This window comes from Bombina bombina, chromosome 5, assembly GCF_027579735.1.
Source record: "Bombina bombina isolate aBomBom1 chromosome 5, aBomBom1.pri, whole genome shotgun sequence".
In the NCBI taxonomy this organism is placed as follows: domain Eukaryota; kingdom Metazoa; phylum Chordata; class Amphibia; order Anura; family Bombinatoridae; genus Bombina; species Bombina bombina.
Window position 1 is genome coordinate 465,558,969 of NC_069503.1, and position 19,519 is coordinate 465,578,487.

The 19,519-nt window shown below is 41.3% G+C and overlaps 1 protein-coding gene across 1 annotated transcript in view; it reads left to right on the top strand.

The window, feature by feature from the left end:
• ULK4 (unc-51 like kinase 4) overlaps positions 1–19,519 on the top strand; it is a 1,503,227-nt gene that overhangs the window by 603,569 nt on the left and 880,139 nt on the right. The gene's annotated exons all lie outside the window — the stretch shown is intronic.

Sequence of the window (19,519 nt, forward strand, 5' to 3'; positions counted from 1 at the left end):
GCATTCTTTGCTTGGCAAGAAGAGTCAAGAGAAATATTATTCTTTTGACATGATTATAGCTTGTAGATCCGTAAATGAGAGAACATTGGCAATGCTAAATACAGAAAAGAACAACACTGAAACATTTTGCAACCTCCTGGAACACAGCTCCCATTTTTGGATTCCTTCCAAGCAACAGTAATGAACATGTAGTTAGCTGTCAGTGTGACATACTAGGTCTGAGATATGTGCAGCAAATTGTCTTTTAGTTACAAGGGTGAACCAGTTGACTGTCACAAAAAAAAGTGAGACTACGGCAGCTTTTTAGATTCAGACAGGAGGGCATCTTTCAACGTGTCAAAACTTGCTAAGAAACCTATTTATCATGCACGATAATTGTTGGCACAAAATTAGCATGTTATGGGGTTGTATGCAAGCATGTAGCATTATTCTTTACCATGTAACTTGTCCCAACATTGATGGATTGAAAAAAAAGTAGCTTTAATAAGTTGTTTTTTTTTTTGTTTTTTTGTTTTTTTAAATTTCCTTTATTGTTGATAGAATAATACAGAACAATCAGCGGAAAAACAATGCCGCTCAAATGAAAAACATGACATAAATCAATGAGTACAAGCTGGATATCATAATTCTATTACATTTCATCTTTCTCTTGTTAAGTGTATCCAGTCCACGGATCATCCATTACTTGTGGGATATTCTCCTTCCCAACAGGAAGTTGCAAGAGGATCACCCACAGCAGAGCTGCTATATAGCTCCTCCCCTCACTGCCATATCCAGTCATTCTCTTGCAACTCTCAACTAAGATGGAGGTCGTAAGAGGACTGTGGTGTTTTATACTTAGTTTATTTCTTCAATGAAAAGTTTGTTATTTTTAAATGGTACCGGAGTGTACTGTTTATCTCAGGCAGTATTTAGAAGAAGAATCTGCCTGCGTTTTCTATGATCTTAGCAGAAGTAACTAAGATCCTTTGCTGTTCTCACATATTCTGAGGAGTGAGGTAACTTCAGAGGGGGAATAGCGTGCAGGATTTCCTGTAATAAGGTATGTGCAGTTAAAATATTTTTCTAGGGATGGAATTTGCTAGAAAATGCTGCTGATACTGAAGTAATGTAAGTAAAGCCTTAAATGCAGTGATAGCGACTGGTACCAGGCTTATTAATAGAGATACATACTCTTATTAAAGTGTATTTTAAAACGTTTGCTGGCATGTTTAATCGTTTTTATATATGTTTGGTTATAAAACTTATTGGGGCCTAGTTTTTTCCACATGGCTGGCTTGAATTTTGCCTAGAAACAGTTCCCTGAGGCTTCCCACTGTTGTAATATGAGTGGGAGGGGCCTATTTTGGCATTTTTTGCACAGCAAAAATTACAGACACAGACATCCAGCTTCTTCCTGCATGATCCAGGACTTCTCTGAAGGGCTCAAAAGGCTTCAAAAGTCGTATTGAGGGAGGTAAAAAGCCACAGTAGAGCTGTGGCAGTTGTTGTGACTGTTTAAAAAACGTTTTTGTCATTTGTTATTCCGTTTTTGGTATTAAGGGGTTAATCATCCATTTGCAAGTGGGTGCAATGCTCTGCTAACTTATTACATACACTGTAAAAATTTTGTTAGTGTAACTGCATTTTTTCACTGTTATTTAAAAATTTGGGAAAATTTGTGTTTCTTAAAGGCGCAGTAACGTTTTTTATATTGCTTGTAAACTTGTTTTAAAGTGTTTTCCAAGCTTGCTAGTCTCATTGCTAGTCTGTACAAACATGTCTGACACAGAGGATACTTGTTCATTATGTTTAAAAGCCATGGTGGAGTCCCATAGGAGAATGTGTACTAAATGTATTGATTTCACCTTAAACAGTAAAGATCAGTCTTTATCTATAAAAGAATTATCACCAGACGGTTCTGTCGAGGGGGAAGTTATGCCGACTAACTCTCCCCACGTGTCAGACCCTTCGCCTCCCGCTCAGGGGACGCACGCTAATATGGCGACAATTACATCAGGGACGCCCATATTACCTTGCAGGACATGGCTGCAATCATGAATAATACCCTGTCAGAGGTATTATCTAGATTGCCTGAATTAAGAGGCAAGCGCGATAGCTCTGGGGTTAGGAGAGATACAGAGCGCGCAAATGCTGTTAGAGCCATGTCTGATACTGCGTCACAGTATGCAGAATATGAGGACGGAGAGCTTCAGTCTGTGGGTGACATCTCTGACTCGGGGAAACCTGATTCAGAGATTTCTAATTTTAAATTTAAGCTTGAGAACCTCCGTGTATTGCTTGGGGAGGTATTAGCTGCTCTGAATGACTGTAACACAGTTGCAATTCCAGAGAAATTGTGTAGGCTGGATAGATACTATGCGGTGCCGGTGTGTACTGACGTTTTTCCTATACCTAAAAGGCTTACAGAAATTATTAGCAAGGAGTGGGATAGACCCGGTGTGCCCTTTTCCCCACCTCCTATATTTAGAAAAATGTTTCCAATAGACGCCACTACACGGGACTTATGGCAGACGGTCCCTAAGGTGGAGGGAGCAGTTTCTACTTTAGCAAAGCGTACCACTATCCCGGTTGAGGACAGTTGTGCTTTTTCAGATCCAATGGATAAAAAATTGGAGGGTTACCTTAAGAAAATGTTTATTCAACAAGGTTTTATTTTACAGCCCCTTGCATGCATTGCGCCTGTCACTGCTGCGGCGGCATTCTGGTTTGAGGCCCTGGAATAGGCCATCCAGACAGCTCCATTGAATGAAATTATTGACAAGCTTAGAACGATTAAGCTCGCTAACTCATTTGTTTCTGATGCCATTGTTCATTTGACTAAACTAACGGCTAAGAATTCCGGATTCGCCATCCAGGCGCGTAGGGCGCTATGGCTTAAATCCTGGTCAGCTGACGTGACTTCAAAGTCTAAATTACTCAACATTCCTTTCAAGGGGCAGACCTTATTCGGGCCTGGCTTGAAGGAAATTATTGCTGACATTACTGGAGGCAAGGGTCATACCCTTCCTCAGGACAGGGCCAAATCAAAGGCCAAACAGTCTAATTTTCGTGCTTTTTGAAATTTCAAGGCAGGAGCAGCATCAACTTCCTCCGCTTCAAAACAAGAGGGAACTGTTGCTCATTCCAGACAGGCCTGGAAACCTAACCAGTCCTGGAACAAGGGCAAGCAGGCCAGAAAGCCTTCTGCTGCCCCCAAGACAGCATGAAGGAACGGCCCCCTATCCGGAAACGGATCTAGTGGGGGGCAGACTTTCTCTCTTCGCCCAGGCGTGGGCAAGAGATGTTCAGGATCCCTGGGCGTTGGAGATCATATCTCAGGGATATCTTCTGGACTTCAAAGCTTCTCCTCCACAAGGGAGATTTCATCTTTCAAGGTTATCATCAAACCAGATTAAGAAAGAGGCATTCCTAAGCTGTGTGCAAGACCTCCTAGTAATGGAAGTGATCCATCCAGTTCCGCGGACGGAACAAGGACAGGGATTTTATTCAAATCTGTTTGTGGTTCCCAAGAAAGAGGGAAGCTTCAGACCAATCTTGGATCTAAAGATCTTAAACAAATTCCTCAGAGTTCCATCATTCAAAATGGAAACTATTCGGACCATCCTACCCATGATCCAAGAGGGTCAGTACATGTCCACAGTGGACTTAAAGGATGCCTACCTTCACATACCGATTCACAAAGATCAACATCGGTTCCTAAGGTTTGCCTTTCTAGACAGGCATTACCAATTTGTAGCTCTTCCCTTCGGGTTGGCCACTGCCCCGAGAATTTTTACAAAGGTTCTGGGCTCACTTCTGGCGGTTCTAAGACCGCGAGGCATAGCGGTGGCTCCGTATCTAGACGACATCCTGATACAGGCGTCAAGCTTTCAAATTGCCAAGTCTCATACAGAGATAGTTCTGGCATTTCTGAGGTCGCATGGGTGGAAAGTGAACGTGGAAAAGAGTTCTCTATCACCACTCACAAGAGTCTCCTTCCTAGGGACTCTTATAGATTCTGTAGAGATGAAAATTTACCTGACGGAGTCCAGGTTATCAAAACTTCTAAATGCTTGCCGTGTCCTTCATTCCATTCCACGCCCGGCAGTGGCTCAGTGCATGGAAGTAATCGGCTTAATGGTAGCGGCAATGGACATAGTGCCATTTGCGCGCCTGCATCTCAGACCGCTGCAATTATGCATGCTAAGTCAGTGGAATGGGGATTACTCAGATTTGTCCCCTCTACTAAATCTGGATCAAGAGACCAGAGATTCTCTTCTCTGGTGGCTTTTTCGGGTCCATCTGTCCAAGGGTATGACCTTTCACAAACCAGATTGGACGATTGTAACAACAGATGCCAGCCTTCTAGGTTGGGGCGCAATCTGGAACTCCCTGAAGGCTCAGGGATCGTGGACTCAGGAGGAGAAACTCCTCCCAATAAATATTCTGGAGTTAAGAGCAATATTCAAGGCTCTTCTAGCTTGGCCTCAGTTAGCAACACTGAGGTTCATCAGATTTCAGTCGGACAACATCACGACTGTGGCTTACATCAACCATCAAGGGGGAACCAGGAGTTCCCTAGCGATGTTAGAAGTCTCAAAGATAATTAGCTGTGCAGAGTCTCACTCTTGCCACCTATCAGCGATCCACATCCCAGGCGTAGAGAACTGGGAGGCGGATTTTCTAAGTCGTCAGATTTTTCATCCGGGGGAGTGGGAACTCCATCCGGAGGTGTTTGCTCAACTGGTCCATCGTTGGGGCAAACCAGAACTGGATCTCATGGCGTCTCACCAGAACGCCAAGCTTCCTTGTTACGGATCCAGGTCCAGGGACCTGGGAGCAACGCTGATAGATGCTCTAGCAGCTCCTTGGTTCTTCAACCTGGCCTATGTGTTTCCACCGTTTCCTCTGCTCCCTCGACTGATTGCCAAAATCAAACAGGAGAGAGCATCGGTGATTCTGATAGCGCCTGCGTGGCCACGCAGGACCTGGTATGCAGACCTAGTGGACATGTCATCTCTTCCACCATGGACTCTGCCTCTGAGGCAGGACCTTCTAATACAAGGTCCTTTCAATCATCCAAATCTAATTTCTCTGAGACTGACTGCATGGAGATTGAACGCTTGATTCTATCAAGGCGTGGCTTCTCCGAGTCAGTCATTGATACCTTAATACAGGCTCGGAAGCCTGTCACCAGGAAAATCTACCATAAGATATGGCGTAAATATCTTTATTGGTGTGATTCCAAGAGGATCCTAGGATATTGTCCTTTCTCCAAGAGGGTTTGGACAAAGGCTTATCAGCTAGTTCTTTAAAAGGACAGATCTCTGCTCTGTCTATTCTTTTGCACAAGCGTCTGGCAGAAGTTCCAGACGTCCAGGCATTTTGTCAGGCTTTGGTTAGGATTAAGCCTGTGTTTAAAACTGTTGCTCCCCCGTGGAGCTTAAACTTGGTTCTTAAAGTTCTTCAGGGAGTTCCGTTTGAAACCCTTCATTCCATTGATATTAAACTTTTATCTTGGAAAGTTCTGTTTTTGATGGCTATTTCCTCGGCTCGAAGAGTCTCGGCTCGAAGAGTCTCGGAGTTATCTGCCTTACATTGTGATTCTCCTTATCTGTTTTTTCATTTAGACAAGGTAGTTCTGCGTACCAAACCTGGGTTTTTACCTAAGGTGGTTTCTAACAGGAATATCAATCAAGAGATTGTTGTTCCATCATTGTGTCCTAATCCTTCTTCAAAGAAGGAACGTCTTTTGCATAATCTGGACGTAGTCCATGCCTTGAAGTTTTACTTACAGGCTACTAAAGATTTTCGTCAAACATCTGCCCCGTTTGTCGTTTACTCTGGACAGAGGAGAGGTCAAAAAGCTTTTGCAACCTCTCTCTCCTTTTGGCTTCGGAGCATAATACGCTTAGCCTATGAGACTGCTGGACAGCAGCCCCCTTAAAGGATTACAGCTCATTCTACTAGAGCTGTGGCTTCCACCTGGGCCTTTAAAAATGAGGCCTCTGTTGAACAGATTTGCAAGGCTGCGACTTGGTCTTCGCTTTGACACTTTTGCTTCTTCTGAGGCTGTTTTTGGGAGAAAGGTTCTACAGGCAGTGGTTCCTTCCGTTTAAGTTCCTGCCTTGTCCCTCCCATCATCCGTGTACTTTAGCTTTGGTATTGGTATCCCACAAGTAATGGATGATCCATGGACTGGATACACTTAACAAGAGAAAACATAATTTATGCTTACCTGATAAATTTATTTCTCTTGTGGTGTATCCAGTCTATGGCCCGCCCTGTCCTTTTAAGGCTGGTCTAAATTTTAATTAAACTACAGTCACCACTGCACCCTATGGTTTCTCCTTTCTCGTCTTGTTTCGGTCGAATGACTGGATATGGCAGTGAGGGGAGGAGCTATATAGCAGCTCTGCTGTGAGTGATCCTCTTGCAACTTCCTGTTGGGAAGGAGAATATCCCACAAGTAATGGATGATCCGTTGACTGGATACACCACAAGAGAAATAAATTTATCAGGTAAGCATAAATTATGTTTTTTCATTGAAAATATAAAACATTTGTTCAGTATGATGCCAAATAGTCCTTCCAAAGGAATCTCATATTACCGTAGAAGTCTAGTTGTTGGGATTGAGCATAGAGGTATCTCTCTAGAGTCAATAGTTGCGTAATATGCTCTTTCCAGTCAGATATCGTAGGGACCTGCTATTTTTTCCACAATCATTGGATCAGTTGTTTAGCCACATTTATCATAACATATACTAATTTTAATCTCAGTTTACATTTCAGTTTAGGGGGAAAACTAAACAGAAAAAACAACGGATCTATCTCTATCTTATAACATATACATTTTTCTATTTCTCTGCCAAGATCTACCCAGAATTTCCGTATATATGGACAATTCCACCATATGTGTGCCATAGAGCCTACCTCACCACAGCCCCTCCAGCATGTATTTTCCACACTAGTGTATATTTTTGAAAGCCTAAGTGGAGTTAGGTACCACCTATACAGTAATTTCACATTCATTTCAGTAATAGTTATCGAAGGAGAGGTCCTTCCCATATTTATAAATATTTTTTCCCATTCTTTAGGTGAGATTTCTCTCTGTAGTTCAGATTCCCATGCATTGCAATAGGCTGGCAATGATCTAGAGTGGTAGGTTATTAATAAGTGATATAACAGTGATAGACCTCCTCTGGTAGGGGATTGAGAGAGACAGGTGCTTTCGAACACAGTAAGGGGTCTAAGTAATTTAAGTTTCTGTGGGTTGCAAAATATAAAATGTGACAATTGTTGCCGAATGTACCAATCATTTGCTAATAGAGGATTCAATTCCAGTATTTCCTCCTCCGACTTTAACTTGCCTTTTTGTATAAGTGTACAGATAGGGATAAGCGAGTTAATGGTGAATGAGGCCTCCCTTACAGGTTGACGTCTTATGGGGATCTCAGGGTTATTTAAAATCGGTGTAAGTGGAGAGGGATTTGAAGAAATACCCGTATTCTTATTAGAGATATTATCCCAAATTTTTAGTGTCTCTGTGATAATGCTGGGGAGTGTCTTATTAATATCCCTATGTATCTTAGTGGTCCAACATATCCCGCCTAGATTAGGGCAGTTAGCTAGCTGTTGCTCCAGTTTGACCCATTCCTTATGTTCCCCATGTTTACACCAGTCTATAACTCGGGTAAGGATAGCCGCTTGTATGTAATAAGTTAGGTTGGGGACGCTCAGTCCTCCATTTTTTCTGTTACGATACATAATTTTTTTGGCTATTCGTGGCCTTTTATTTTGCCAAATGTATGTATTAAACATGGTTTGCAAGGTATTCAGGTATGATTGTGGAACTGGGATGGGGAGTGTTTGAAATTTATAAAGAATTTTTGGTAGGCTAGTCATTTTAAGTGCCTCCATCCTTCCCATCCAGGATAAACTTTTGTTTTCCCAGTTATGTAATTCTTGTTGGAGTTCTCCCAGGAAATGTTGGAAATTTTCTTGGAACAAAAGCTGCTGATTATGTGATATCTGAACCTCTAAGTATTTTATAGATGAGTTTTGTATGCGATAGTGATACTTTTTTGCAATTGTACTCCTAACATCTCTGATTTTGTGGGGTTAATTTTAAACCCAGAGAATTTGCTATGTATATCCAACTCGGCATTTAATGCTACCATGGATTGTAATGGAGATGTAAGCGATAATATGATGTCGTCAGCATATAATGCCTGTTTGTATTGGGTATCTTGGACCATAATACCTTTTATATTCGAATTGTTACGGATTGCTGCTGCAAGAATTTCAATTGTCAGCACGAACAAAATGGGCGACAATGGGCAGCCCTGTCTAGTTCCATTATTGATCCAGATCTTGTTGGAGTCATTTAATTTAATCTTGGCTGTGGGAACGTTATATATTGTAAATATTTTGTTTATTAAGCCTTCACCCATGCCAAATCTTATCAATGTACTTTTTAAAAAGGACCAGTTTAGCCGATCAAAGGCCTTTTCTGCATCCATGGCCAAAAAAAACGGCTGGGATGTTGTGTGATTGTGCATATTCCATCAAATTCTAAATTTTTATGGTATTGTCTCTCGCTTCTCTATGGGGGATAAAGCCTACTTGATTTGTATGTATAAGTTTCGGGAGAATTTTATTTATCCGTAGGGCTAGAATCTTCGCATATAATTTTACGTCCACATTTAAAAGGGAGATTGGTCTATAGGTTTGGGGTTCATCTGAAGGCTTCCCCGACTTTGGGACTACTGTTATGTGGGCTTCTAACATGTTTGGGGGGAATGGGTTGTGAACATTTACTTTATTAAACATCTCTAATAGGTGGGGAAGTAGCAGTGGAGCAAGAGTTTTATAGTATGAGACGGAGAAGCCATCTGGGCCGGGGCTTTTACCTTCATTGAGATCGTAAATCGCCGCCTTTACCTCTTCCGAGGTGATCGGGGCTTCTAGGTCTGCTGCTTGATCTTCATCTAACATAGGAAGGGGGATCTCCCTCAAATAATTTTGTATGACTGGAACATCACTAGGCCTATCTATTGTACTAGGAATATTGTATAGCTGCGTGTAATACTTCTCGAATTGTGTGAGAATATATTTGGTAGAATGGACTTTTTTGTTTTTGGCTGTTTTTATTTCATGCACAAAAGATTTAAATTTTTTAATTTTAAGGGCCATCGCTAGCAGTTTGCCTGCCCTATTGCCTTCATAGAAAAAGCGTTGCTTAAATTTCGATGTGGTGGCTGCGTGTTCCTGTAATAATAATTCATGAAGGGCCTTTCTAGTGTTTTGAAGTAACTGTTGTACATATTGGTCATCCTGATTCTGTCTATGCTTGTGTTCTAAAACTGATAGTTTTGAGGTAAGATCTAGATACTTCTGCCTTGCTATTTTTTTAAATTGTGCCTTTCTTTTAATAAATTCCCCTCTCATGAAACACTTATGTGCTTCCCAAACTGTAATGTCGCCTATATCATCAGAAGAGTTAAACGTAAAGTATTCTTGCAATGCTTCCTGTGTTTTAGTTAGTTGTATATCCCCTCTCAGTAAGGAGTCGTCCATTTTCCATATATATGGGGCATCTGGGGTATGGGGCCATATAATGTCAAAGAATACTGCCGAGTGGTCCGACCATACTGTGTGTATGATCCCTGCATTCTTAATGTGTTCCAAACCTATCTGGTTGGTAAGCAAATAGTCAAGTCGGCTATACGTCCATTTTGGGGAGGAGAAAAAAGTGTATTCCCTCTTATCTGGGTTAAGTAACCTCCAAGTATCGTACAAATTATAATCCTGCATCAGTTTCCATAAATATTTGAGTGTACGCCTAGATGTGCTGGGGTTTGGATTGGAACTTTCCACTTCTGGATGTATGGGTATGTTAAGACCCCCCCCCCCCCAATAAAAACTAGCCCCTTAGCTATGTCCAGTATACGTCAAAATGTCTTTTTGTAAAAGGGAAGTTGTTGGGTATTGGGCGCATATACATTAATTAAAGTCACTGGCCTACCGTATAGCAGTCCAAAAACCCCTAGAAAACGGCCTTCAGTATCATTGTGTGTTTGAATATGATGAAAGGGGATAGATTTATGTAACATAATGCTCACTCCACATCTCTTTGAAATGCCAGAGCTGTGGAAATGCCTGTTGTAATGAGAGCTCATATACCGTGGCTTATGTGAACGTCTAAAGTGCGTCTCTTGCAGGAATAAAATATCTCCTTTTCTTTTATAAAAATCTGACATTGCCACAGACCTTTTAATTGGAGAGTTTAAACCTCTAACGTTTTGTGTAATAAATGTAAGTATTCTATTTGGGGCAGTCATTGGCAATTAAAATAACAGATTTCCATGAAAAATGTCTCATATAATATCCAGCTCTGAACAGTATTATTCCCATACTGTGGTATTTAATGTGTAATCTATACAAACCTCTTAGGAAATTCATATAAAAATTCAAACAGAAATACAACGCATATAACACAAACAAAAACAAAGAATCAATGCCTCTCCTATCTCCGGAGATGGGCATGTGGACCATGTAGATCCAAATTCAGGAGGAGATCAGGCTGGGTTAATACAGTGTATCTTATTACTTAACAGTATAAAACTGGAGGTTATCCTACCTCTTTTTTTTTTCCCCCCTTCCCATAGCTAGATATAAGGTAGATACCCATATATTCTGTGTTAGGCAAAAACTATACCCTTTAACATTTAAACTTTCACAGTTACCTGCCTTTTAGGGTGAGAGAGAATAGTAACAAAGCAATATAAACTTCTGAGTCTCAAATATACAAACTAGTAAAGTCAAAACTATACTTTACGGGGTTATTACCCTTCACCATCAGGAAGATCGGCTCATGTCCCCAGGGTTATTTCTCGATCTTTTAAGTTCCTTCAGCAGTAGTGGAATTAGTTGCCTTCCTTTTTTCTGGCGGAGCTCCTGGATTAGTGGGTTTTTTGATAGCTCTTGAGGGTGCTGGTAACCATTTTTCAGATTGTTGCCTTTTCTCCTGTCTCCTTGAGGAGTGCGGTTGGATATCTGACGGTGGGAAATCTGGAGGATCAAGATTTAGGCCTCTGCAGAATTCTGGAACATCTGAAATTTTCCTGCACATCAATCTTCTTGTATCACGTAACACATATAGGTGGAAAGGGAATCCCCACCTGTACAAGATTTTTTTATCACGTAGCAGCTTTGTCAATGGTGCCAACTCCCGACATCTTTGTAGGGTCCTAGGAGCCAAGTCGGTATAAAATTGTAACACTGTCCCCCTGAACCTCACTGGTTGATGTTTCCGTGATAATGTGAGAATTTCTTCCTTTTCCAAGTAGTTTTTAACTTTCATTATACCATCCCTGGGAGGTGCTGTATCAGGGGGCTTCGGTCTCAACGCCCTGTGGGCCCTGTCCCACGGTATGTCTACCGCTTGTTGTAACCCCTTCAGATGAGCAAACAGAGATATAAAGTAGGTATAAAAATCTTTAGGGAGTACTGATTCGGGAATGCCTCTAATGCAGAGATTCTTCCGCCGACCTCTGTTCTCGAGATCATCGAGTTTGTCGTTGAGGTCTTCAATAACAGAAGCCTGTGCAGACACTTGATCCTGTATGTCAGCAATCTCCTCTTTTACGATATCCGATTGATCCTCTATGGCTTCAACTCTAAAGCCCAGAGTATGAATGTCCTGTTTAATTTCTGCCATTTCCTCTCTCATACATGTCCTCACGATGTCAGCTATATCTTGTTTGGACGCTAGAGAGGAAAGTAAAGAAAGGGGTATTTGTGTAGAAGTGTCTTGATCTTGGGAGTTTTCATCATCCATAATGGAGCTAGGTGACGAAGGCTCTCTTATAGGTTTTGATAGAGATTGCCTCTTATTGTCTGGAGTAGAAAAAAAAAGAGCTCACTGTATGTTCTCTCCCTATTGTTTTTAGCTATTTTATTTGGCTTGGTATTTTTCTTTGCGGCCATAATGTCTTTATTTATTTGTCCCTTTGCAGTATTCTGATCAGGGTAAATATTCTATTATATGGGGATGGTCAGGTTTTAATATTGTGTCTCTGTATATCAGTTGGTCTGCTGAACAAACAATAAAAAAAATTCTCTTCCCTTTTTTTTTCCCCCTTTGTTTTTCTTTATCACATTCCCCTCTGACACTCCTATGAAACAGATTTATCTAGAGTGAGATATAAACAACATCAAGTTAAACCTCTCTGAGAGACACAATAAAGCAGATCCTTGTAGTACAGACTCCTCAATACGATGTTTGGCAATTAGCTCTTTATTTGTATATTGAGGAAAAACTTCACTGCCTGTGTTTGAGCGGTGCCGTTATGTGTCTTGTCTTAGGCTGCTGTACAAGAGACTCGTAGCGTAATTTGTGTGAGGTGCCGGACCTACGATCAGGCCGGACTGCTAATTAATGAGCGCAGCAGCTATTTTTGTTAATGCCGCAAGGCTCATACCTTTTGGGATTGCGATGTGCTCATCAGGTGTGCTTTTGATGTCGGGCCGTCTCCTGCTCCGCTCCTCAGTGTTCCATATGAGTGGATGGTCATTCTGTGGCTACAACTTGTCCCTGGGTGGTTGAGCGGTCACCTCCTCTATAATATAGGTATTTTGAGACACTGCTTTCTGGAATTATATACTTTTAAAATGCCTGCTATTCTGGAGCTCTGGGTTTATGCAGCCATCTTAGCTGCGGCCAAACTCCGCCCTTCTTTAATAAGTATTTTTATTTTATTTTATGTGTACAATTTAAACTTAAAGGGACATAAAACCCCAATATTTTCTTTCAGGATTCAGATAGACCATGCAATTTTAACCCCTTATTGACCAGCGTCGTACCCTGTACGACGCTGGTCATTATGCCCTTAAGGGCTTCTCTCTGTCGCAATCTCACTCAAAATAGCGAGATTGCGCTATTTCTGCATGCCCCACGAGTGGGGCACTGCAGAAATAGATTTGCAGAGTTACTGATGCAGAGAAGGTCACTCTGTGGCCCTCTCTGCATCGCACAGCGGTGGTACCGATCGTTGGTGGGTGGAAGCATAAGAAGGGAGGCGGGTGGGCGGCCCATCACTGGAGGGGCGGGACCACTACACCACACTACACAGGGAGAAAAAAAAACGGAAGTGAGGGGGAAGGAAGAGGGACGGAGGAAGGGCAATGAGGGGGATCCTATTTGGGATCCATTGTGGGAAAGGGTTGTGGGAGGGGTTTAGGATAATGAGGGGGATCAGATACACTACATAAAGAATGGTTGATGTTTTTTTTTTTTTTTTTTTAATATTCATAAATTGAGGGGAACTGGATACTAGCAGACAGCTGCCAGTACCTAAGATGGTGTCAAATAGGTAGAGTGGGGGGGGAGGGTTAGAGAGCTGTTGGGGGGTAAAAGGGGATCCTACACTGCAAAAAATATGTAATTAAAAAATATATATATATATAAAGCAGTCTTTTATTTTAGTACTGGCAGACTTTCTGCCAGTACTTAAGATGGCTGTGACAATTGTGGAGTGGGGGAGGGAAAAGAGCTGTATGAGAGGGGTCAGGGAAGGATAAGGGGGAGGGATGTGTCAGGTGGGAGGCTGATCTCTAAACTAAAGCTAAAATTAACCCTACAAGCTACCTAATTAACCCATTCACTGCTGGGCATAATACAAGTGTGGTGTGCAACGGCATTTAGCTGCCTTCTAATTACCAAAAAGCAATGCCAAAGCCATATATGTCTATTTCTGAACAAAGGGGATCCCAGAGAAGACATTACAAGCATTTGTGCCATGATTGCACAAGCTGTTTGTAAATCATTTCAGTGAGAAACCTAAAATTGTGAAAAAGTGAACAAATGATTTTATTTGATCGCATTTTGCGGTGAAAGGGTGGCATGAAATATACCAAAATGGACCTAGATCTATACTTTAGGTTGTCTACTAAAAAAAAAGTATATATTTTTGATAGATAAAAATAAAAAAGGCTCGGGGGGCGGAGCTAGCCGCCGAAGCGAGAGGACGCAGCTTACAGGAGCTCCTGCTTTATTGTACCCTATTTGGGGGTATTCTAACACTTTTTTTGCTGCTGGGACATATGATTTTTACTACCCTAGGTAGGGTTTTGTTCTAACATGTCCGTGTGCTATCGACATATCTACGCAACCTGCCTATGTGCTTTACTTGAGCCACGTGGCTGCTGAAAGCGGACATTCTCACTGTAGCGCTCTGGAGTTTAAACTGCCATACAATATCCCCCAGGAGGCCGGGCTAGAGAGTAGTGAGATCCGCATTGCTATACTTGTGACTTCATGCTGTCCTCGACTGACCAGATTAAGAGGATGGAGCCCGGAGGTTCAACCATTGTAAATATGGTGCTACAAGCAATGGAAGTTTGTTTTACACGCCTAGAACAGAGTGTACGAGCCGCCTGTAAAGTCACTTCAGTTTCCTCTATGTCGGGAATGACCAGGCTGAATCGCATGAATGCACGGAATATGGCAGAAGATGAAAAGGGAAATGCACACAAGTTAGTAACATTGCCAATATTGACGTCTCAGGAAATGAGTCAAATCAGTGAAAAACAGTGCATGTCACGATACCTGAGTCTGGCTAGCCACAGCGTCTATACTGATTCACCTCTGCGACAGACTGCTGTCCTAGGAACTTCATCAGGGCCATCTACCATGATGGGATGGAGACTAATTCTGGATGACAGGAGAATAGCTGAAGAGATAGCGGACAGCATAGAAAATAAACAAAGCGCTAAGCTCAGTTATGATGAAACAACAAGCTTTGAGCTGATCTCTGCTACACATGAGTACAAGCCAGAAAGTCCGGGATTTACCCCCTCTCAATCACTACTAATGGAGCTTAACATGGAAGCCTTTGATGACTTGCTATCCTATTTACACCAGCCACTAGTCACCAAAGTATTGCCTCTCACTGTGTTGGGGATGCATGCCTCGTGGTTTCCACTTTTCTATAGCTGGCTGGGGAGCTCTCTTTGGCTGTTTCGGGGAGAGCATCTACAGCGGGCCAGGAGTGATCAGGCAGGTCTAAAAAAGTACGCTCTGCCAAGGATAGGAATGGGGTAAAAGATATACATGTCTTTGCTAGATATCTGCAGCACTTCATCAGGACAGCTTATAATGTACACGTTTTATAATGACTTGCTAGACTGATTTCATATACCTGTTTTTCATTATATTTGCTCACTTTTCTTTTCTGCTGTGCGACTCCATTGCCACTTTATTTAGGATTCCTGTTTTTTATACTGGTATAACACATGGGTATTTTGTATTGTCCACTGTTAGATATGAGAAGGTCGCTTACCACATAGCCATATACCAACATTACACTGGAAAAAAGTGGATTAGCTGCATGAACTGTTGCTTTGCAATTATTAGGTTTACAGAGAACAAGTTTAAAGCTTTTTAGATGTCACCACAGTTAATCCCATACTACTTAAGTTACCTTACTTACAATAATGTGTTCTTCCTCACTGATATTTATATGTGTGTTAAAGGTGGAACTTTATTTGCTGATTGATAGGTAAAGTAACCTGATGTTAATACTATTTAGGTCTATGCATGTGATTCGCCCTGCTGTGTGGCATAGGGCCCATGTCCACACGACAGGGGGGTTTTATATAGTATAGATATTTTTTACATATCACACCATAGTTAAAATGTAATCCAGTGTTTTTCTTTTTTTTTTTTTTTTTGGAGATAAGATAGCTCGCTAGCTGGTCCTACCTGCCCAAATAACGCTGCAGCACCTCTTTTCTTATATTACTTTTCTACATGATGTTCTATCAGTGAGGCTATAGTATAATGTTGTCTTTCAAGGTTACAGTTGAGACATAGGTCCCCTTTTCTATGATGATAGATCTAAATTACACAGGCTTTAGTTATTGTCTGTACTATTTTGATGTAATGTCTCTACCTGCCCTGATAGGTATTCCAACGCTTACTATGTCATATATTATAGCCAAGTGCGTGCATGTTACCACATATCATAGGTTTAATAGCATTATTGAACCAATGTTTCTTGCTCAATGAATATTTGCAAATTTATCTACACATTTATAAATTAAGCCTACTATGTATGTGTATATTTTCCCAAGAGCAAAACTGATAGCCCATAATTGTCCATGCCTGAGCTCCCATCAGCTTAGTTAATTAGGTTAGTTATTAATATTCTCTTTTTTAGTATGTTTCTATACTACTAGGCTCCGCCCAACCGTTTGGAGCTTATTTATTAAGCTAAGGGACACAGATCCCATTGATGACCCCCCTAAAAAATTATATAAGAGTACTTCATTATAGTTATGCTTGATAGACTTTTTTTATCATATATCTATATGTTTAGAGCCTGGAGGACCCAAAAAGGGCCCTATATGTTGCAGATTCCACTGCACCTTTCCCTGATATTTTTTCTATATTTAAGTAAATATAGCGGCCATTAACAACCCCTTCCCTATTTTGTCTACTACTCCCTCTATTATGATACATTTGAGTGACTAGGCCCATAGTGGTCCATATTTGTTCTAAGGGGATTGGGTAGCAGATAATATAAATAAAAATGAGGTCCCATTTTTATAATTCAATTTACGAGGCAGATTGGTAGTGCAAGTAATGTTACTGATACAAGTTTATTTTTAAGAATCTCTGCTATGATCGTCCTAATAGCTAGAGATATGCTAATTATGAGCAATAACGATATTTGTTTTTGGGCTAAATAATTTCACAGTCTATATGTAGACTACTGTTTTAGTATTATTTTGTTGTTGTTCCTTATGGTCCTGTATTCTATTGTAACATGTTTCCTGAGAATACTGAAAATTGAATTTTCAATGTATGACTTGTGTTTTGAAAACCTCAATAAAAATTGTTTTAAAAAAAAAAAAAAAAAAAAAAAGGCTCTATTTCTGTTTAAATGTAGTGATGGAAAAAATGCTTTGGTCTTTTGGGGAAGTTTTTGTCTGAAGTTCCCGGTCCTTAAGGGGACTTTATAATTTTACTCCTATTATTAATTGTTCTCTGTTCTCTTGCTATCTTTATTTGAAAAAGCAGGAATGTAAAGCATAGGAGCCGGCCTGTTTTTGATTCAGCACCCTGGATAGTGCTTGCTTATTGGTGGCTAAATGTATAAAAATCAATATACATAATGATACCTTTGACATAAATGTTTCTATAAGTTTGTGCAAATGTTTTCAATTATGATCACTTTAAATAATTGTGTATATAGCTGCACTGTTCTTACAAGCTGATCAAAGCACAAAATTCTCTCAAACAACTTACCCTTTTATATCAGTTAGCCTCTATAATTTAAAAATATGAGTAAAGCTCATCGCCGTGGTTTCCCTCCCACTCAATTAGGTTCCACATGCTTTAACACCATTATAAAGTCTAAGAAGGGAGACAAGCCTGCTAAGGCTCTTAGTCCCTCAGAGCCGTCTACATCTCAGGACTCAGCGTCCCGTGAGATTACTACCCTTGCTACATTATCCACTCCACATGCAGTTCCCCTTAGCACATCTAATCCTCCATCCGGAGGGGGCCTTCTTCCTGCGGACTTTGCCTCACAGTTACAAACGGTGGTGTCTGTGGCCCTCAGTGCATCACCTCGCTCTAATAAACGCAAGAGAAAGGTTAAACATAGCTCTCCTGAACCGGAGTCATCTAAATATTTATCGGATTTAGCTATTATGTCCCAGTTATCTGATGATGAGATAAACTCTGTAGCTTTAGAGGGTGAACTTTCTGGGTCGGAGTCCTTATCGTGTAAGCCTCCTGCTGCGGAGGAACTGTCCTTTAGATTTAAAATTGAGCACTTGCGTTTTTATTAATCTGTCTACGTTAGAGGTTCCAGAGAACCTATAATACCTAAATTAGACAGAGTTTACGAAGACAGGAAAGTTCCTTTGACTTTTCCTGTGCCGGTTAAGATGGCTAACATTATTAAGGATGAATGGGAAAGAATTGGTTCTTCCTTTTCCCCCTAGTCTACTTTTAAAAAGTTGTTCCCGGTCCTGGGCTCTCAACTGGATTTGTGGGGCTCCATTCCTAAGGTGGATGGTGCTATCTCTACGCTTGCTAAACGTACTACTATACCTCTTGGGGATAGTTCTTCGTTCAGAGAGCCGATGGATAAGAAAATAGAAACCATACTGAGAAAGATGTTTCAACATGCAGGATTTTTGTTTCAACCGGTGGCTGCAGTTGCCGTGTTTGCCGGAGCGGCTACCTACTGGTGTGACTCTTTGTCAGAACTTTTTGAGGTGGACTCTTCCCTCGAGGGTATTCAAGACAGAATTAAAGCTCTGAAAATTGCTAATTCTTTTATATGTGATGCGAACATGCAAATTATTTGCCTAAATGCAAAGGCCTCTGGCTTTGCGGTCCTAGCCCGTTGGGCGCTCTGGTTGATGTCTTGGTCTGTGGATGTGACTTCTAAGTCAATACTCCTTTCTCTTACCTTCAAAGGAAATATTTTATTTGGTCCAGGCCTGGACTCCATTATTTCTACGGTTACCGGAGGCAAGGGTGCCTTCCTACCGTAATATAAGAACAACAAGTCAAAGGGATGACAATCTTCTAATTTTCGTTCCTTTCATTCTGACAAATTCTAACGACAATAATCCTCCTCCAAGCCCAAGCAACCCAAGAGTTCTTGGAAGCCTGCTCAGTCCTGGAAGAAATCCAAGCAGAGTAAGAAGCCCGACGAAAACAAATCGGCATGAAGGGGCGGCCCCCGATCCAGGATTGGATCGTGTAGGGGCAGACTTTCTCTTTTTTCAGACACCTGGTTCAAGGACGTACAGGATCCGTGGGTCCTGGAGGTGGTATTTCAGGGATACAAGATAGGCTTCAAATCTCATCTGCCAAGGGGCAGATTCCTTCTCTGAAATCTCTCTACCAGACAAGAAAAGAGGGATGCCTTTCTAGTGTGCGTTTGGGATCTATCATCCTCAGTTGTTGTTGTCCTGGTGCCTATCGAAGAAAAAGTTTGGGGTTTTATTCAAATCTTTTCGTGGTCCCAAAGAAGGATGAAACTTTCCGCCCAGTTCTGGACCTAAAGTGCTTAAACAAATTTCTCAGTGTCCCTTCCTTCGGGATGGAGACGATAGGGTCCCTCTTTCCTTTAATTGAGGAAGGCCAGTTTATGACCACTATAGATCTGAAGGATGCTTACCTTCATATTCCAATCCACAGGTAACACTTTCAGTTCCTGAGGTTTGCATTCCTGGATCATCACTTCCAGTTCATTGCCCTTCCTTTGGCTAGGCTAGCTACTGCTCCAATAATCTTTACAAAAGTTCTGGGGGCTCTTTTAGCCGTTGCCAGAACTCAGGGTATTGCAGTAGCCCCATACTTGGTGCAAGCACCATCCTTTCGTCTTGCGGAAGAATTCTCAGTCTTCTTCGATCACATGGATGGAAGATAAACTTGAAAAGGAGTTCTCTTATCCCATGTACCGGGGTGGAATTCCTGGGTACTTTAATAGACTCCATGTCCATGAGGT